The 5,131-nt window shown below is 36.1% G+C and overlaps 1 long non-coding RNA gene across 1 annotated transcript; it reads left to right on the top strand.

Annotated features, from left to right (window-relative positions):
* The first annotated feature begins 710 nt into the window (after positions 1–710).
* On the top strand, positions 711–5,128 carry LOC308679419. Its single transcript, XR_014028772.1, has 4 exons — positions 711–742; positions 2,336–2,476; positions 3,685–3,956; positions 5,119–5,128. It is a non-coding gene; the product is annotated as an uncharacterized lncRNA (long non-coding RNA).
* The last annotated feature ends 3 nt before the right edge of the window (positions 5,129–5,131 follow it).

The following is a 5,131-nucleotide window of genomic DNA, read 5'->3' as shown; positions in this document are numbered from 1 at the left end:
CTTAAAACAGACTTCACAGCTTTTAAGAACTAGTTAAGAAAAATAAATATTTGGTCATAATACCTTTAGTGGCCCTTTAAAGTGGCAACATATAACTAGTGTCGCTTAAAAGGTTGTATTTTATGTAAGTGGAAAAATTGTCATTATAGAATCAATCTGGCAAAATTACTAGTTTTATGTTATTTTGTTACAGTTGCTCAAGATGATACAAATTCATCAAGTCAACAGTACTGTGAAAGATGTGAATCATGTAGCATGGGAGTGGCAGGATGCAACACTTATCAGATAATATTAACTCATATATAGTACCTCAGTCATCCTGTGTTAAGATAGAAAAGTAATAATGCTGGGAATAATGCTAAGAAACATAATTGTAATATACCTAAGGGTCTGTTACAGTGCAAGATAAGTTTTGATTGTAAAACCTCTAATAAAAACTAAAAAGGAACACAAACCTTTACCAAAGGTTCAGCACATTAAATTGTACCTGGAGGTATGAGAGGCAGATAATGGCACAAAACTTTGCTATGCTGTTCAAAACACTAAACCTTTGATTTCATAGGAGTTGGGAAGCATAGAATATATTTTTGTGACAGGGATGTAATCTGTATTTCCCAAATATCTTTGTAAAATAAAAAAAATGTGATTCACTAGCTCCACCTCACTAGTGTCACAGGGCTGACATTAGTCAAGATCGAAGCTGTTATTAGTGGAATCAACATACAATTGATTGGAAACCAAGGTACTGTATTCCTTTGAAGTTCATTGTTCAATGTTTTTTAAAAATGTTTTAAAAATCAAACAATGGAGGTAGTATTCGACTTAAATAGTTTAATGATCACTCAAAGTTTAATGATCACCGCCCTGAGTCCTTTGGGAGTATAGAAATTTAATTAATAATAATAATAAAGTTACAACGGCACTGGAAAAAGTGACATAACAGTTTTCAACATGACTGTTGCAGCATTCCCATAGTCACAGGATCAAAATTCAGTCGCTTGGCAACTTTCTGATATGATAGCTACAGGGTCGTGATCATCTTTTGTGATCTTTGAGGTGCTACTGGAAGCTATAAGAGTAGAATACAGAAATTTAGAATGAATTACTGCTAGCTGCCAGTTCTCTGTACAGGAACATTTAGGAGCAATAGCGAAACATCTTTGCCTTATACAATTTAAACTTTGCCTTTAAAACTGAATGAACTTGGTAGCAGTGCTTCAGATTCAAAAGAAAAAGGTTAGTGCTCAGCATGTTTGGCCATGCATATATACATATTGGCTAACCCTTAAAACAGGTATGTCAAACTGCCAGCCCGTGGGCCGGATGCATCATCCCAAAACTGCGCCCACCCCATTGCCAGCAATGAGGAAAAAGTCGTAATACATCACGCGATGTCATGTGACATTGTGAGTTTGACATGCCTGCCTTAAAGCAACTGTTTATGTTCATATTGCTGCAGCAGAATGCCTTTTTGAAACTTTTCTTTCTATAAAGTTTTTTTTAGTAAAGTAGACAACATACATCCATGTACAAATATGTTCACATTTATGCCTTTGCTGCAGAACTTAATGTTGTTATTGTTAGCTGCAAAGTTGTGTCTGACCCATCGCAACCCCATGAACAACGTTCCTCCAGGCCTTCCTGTCCTCTACTATCTTCTGGTGTCCATTTAAGCTCACGCCTACTGCTTCAGTGACTCCATCCAGCCACCTCATTCTCTGTCGTCCCCTTTTTCCATTGCCCTCAACCTTTCCCAGCATAATTTAGCATATATATATATGCAAAAATAGACTAATCTTAATTGTAAGATACATTGTATTTATTGTGTAATTAATTCATGTGTGTTTTAATCCTACAAAGTGTAATTCTTGGGAAAATTGTTTCGGGACCTGAGAAGGTATCTTAATCCACTTCATCCAATGCAGTGTCTATACTGGAAAATCTGATTAATAAAGCAGATAATTTGATACTGATTTCTATCAGTGTAAACATGATTCAGGTATTCTGTACACATTTACTGATGTCAATTCTTGTTGCCCTTTGGATGTATTCTCCAATATTGGTACTACATATTGTCTGTCTCCTTTCTTCCTCTCTAATATAATAGATCATCCCAATTTTTTTACCAAATCTTCCACCTTATGGTTTGTTAATCCTAAATTCAATTAATGAAATACAATTGTACTGTATAATTCTTGAACTTCTTACTTGGCATGATACAAATTCTGAGAAAAACAATGATTTAATTCCCGTTCTTGTACCTGAGGTTTTGTTGCTTTCCATGGAACTATAGATTACAGTATTGTATTTTATGTGCTATACTTTAATTTTTTAGATTTCCAAACAAAAGCTGTGCCTGAAAAGAAAAAGGAAAGGAAAAAACAACAGAACAAAGAAATTAGCACTTACAGATTACGGGAGAGAGAAAGAAAAGTATACATGGAAATAAATGAACCAAATGATGATGATTACTTATGTGAGAGGCATTTTTAATGATAATTTTTGTTCTTCATTTCTCCTAAACAATTATATATGGTTATAGATTTAATATTTTTTGCTGTGCTTTTCAAATTATTTATTAAACTTTAAAACTATTGTATTAAATAAGCAGGATGCTGTGTGTGTGTATGTGTGTGTGTGTGTGTATTATTTCTCAAAGTTTGTCAGAATTAGCTAAAACAATTATAGATTCTCAATCAGTAGTTCTATTATTAGACTTTTGTTTTTGTGGCACAAGGAGGGGGTCCCCCCCCCCAGTCATTGTCTTGGTGCCAGACCGTGGCCTGTGGGGAACCAGGTCGTGCAAGTGGTCGAGTGGACACAAATCTACATTTCTACAAATGGCACATGCGCAAAACCATCCCCTGTGCCTATGCCCCCCCTCCTGCCACCAGTCTGCAGAGCTGGAAAGCTTGGGGGCTGCTGGCACAAATGGATTCTTGGATTACAAACATAATGTAAAAATAAATTGCTGTTACCTGACTACATTCAAATAATATTGTCATCATGGTTTATATTTTACCATGTAGATGTCAAACCATGTATGCTGATTCCTTCCTTTGATCCTAATTGCTTAGCAATACAGGCTTTTAAAAAAATTTAAGCGTTTTTACATTATCTACCAAGCAGAGGAGGAAAACATAGTAAATAAGTGACGACTGTTGACAAGTTTTTACAGGGACCAATCTACATACGTGACTACATAAACAGGCAAATGTATCATCTGTGCTCTTTGTTTCCACTGGTGTGAAGGATAGTTCTCTTAAGCATTTGAAAGCTGTTTGCTGTATTGGCAAACATTCTTTCACAATATGCAGCATTTCCACATGTATAAATTTCCTATATACAGAAGGAGATTGCCTTTGCCAGGATATTCTTCAGCTTCCCAGTATGGTCTACAGCCTTAGGATTTTCTGGTAATTTTACCTTCAAGTATTAAGTCCCAACCTTCCTTAGTTTACAAGCAGACAAGAATAGCCAACTGCTGTCACTTCCTGAGCTTTGAATGTCAACTCATCTGCTATTCTGTTTAAATAATTAGTAAACAAAAAACGGGCAGGATAAACTTCATTGATATGCAAACATTTCAAGTGATATTATTCATAATGCCTATAGAAAACTGAATTTAACAAAGAGTAATTCATTTGACTGACTCCATATTCACTTATCTCTTCACTTTCTTAGTTTGTGAATATTGCCTGACATTCTTTGTTGATGAGTGTTCTGTTCATGGTCCTCCACTTTTCATCAGAGACACAGCAGCTGAATTAGGACTCGCAAATAGAGCCAGCTGCACTTTACCATCAGGTTTTAGAATTGGCCTTTCAAGTATCCCCAGAGCTGGTTTTGGAGTCTGGAATGAAAGGGAAACATTGTCTCCAGGAATTCATTTTGGACCATATGAAGGGACAAGGACAGAGGAAGAAGCAGCAGCAAACAGTGGCTATTCCTGGCTGGTATGATAACAGTTCTTGGATTTTACAGCAGTTTTGTATAATTTCATTTTCATTGAGTAAACGTAATTTGTGTTACAGTACTACGTGGCTTTATAGGTAGTCCCTTATAATTACAACTGGGATCACAATTGTGATTGCTAAGCAATGAGAGCAGGAAGATGGTGAAGATCAGCATGGGTGGTAGATCACAGGGTAGCAGAGGGCCAAAAAGGAATAGATGCAGGGAGAGAGATAGGCGGGTGGGGAGAATTGAAGCACTCCTGAGGTCATAAGTATGGGAACTGCCAAGCATCTGAATTTTTATCTCATGACTGTAGAGGTACTGCAAAATCTATAACTTTGGACACAGGATGTAAGTCCTTGTGCTTAGTGTTTTTCCTTTAAATATGCTAGTCTAAAAAATATGTTGAGACTAGAAAGAGTGCAGGGAAGAGCAACAAGATTAGGGGACAGGAGGTTAAAACATAAAAAACAGTTGCAGGAATTGGGTATGCCTAGAAGAACTACGGCTGACATGATAGCAGTATTCTAATATCTAATGGGCTGCCACAAAGAAAAGGGGGCCAACCTATTCTTCAAAACACAAGAAGGAAGCAATGGATGGAAACTAATCAAAGAGAGAACCAGCCTAGAATTAAGGAAAATTTTCCTGACAGTGAGAAGAATCAATGGAATGACTTGCCTCCAGAAGTTTTGGATGCTCCAGTGCTGGAGATTTTAAAGAAGAAATTGGACAACCTTTTGTCTGAAATTGTATAGGGTTTCCTGCCTGAGCAGGGGGTTGGATAAAAAACCTTCAAGGTCCCTTCCAATTCTGTTATTCTGTTAACATGAAAACAGCGTTTTCTCCATTGTGATGTGTGGCCATGGAAATCCCTCTTTAGAGAAGCTGTATTGATTTATTGCTTTGGGTAATTTGCACTTCTTTGAATTAAGCAAGTTGAAACCAATATTTTGTTAAATATAAAATAGGGAAATGTTTTGATATTATTTTCTTATCATTTACTAAAAAGTGATAACATTTAGTAAATCTTCCCCATTTACTAGAGATTAATTAAGGCAAGACATGTCATTATATTATTACCATATTACAATGAAATTGTATTCATTATTGTGTCAATTCCCCAATGACATACATAGTTTATGTTCGTTATAATTACAGATTACCAGAGAGC

Source organism: Vipera berus (genome assembly GCF_964194415.1).
Source record: "Vipera berus genome assembly, contig: HAP1_SCAFFOLD_502, whole genome shotgun sequence".
Lineage (NCBI taxonomy): Eukaryota > Metazoa > Chordata > Lepidosauria > Squamata > Viperidae > Vipera > Vipera berus.
This window is presented reverse-complemented; position numbering and strand designations above follow the sequence as displayed.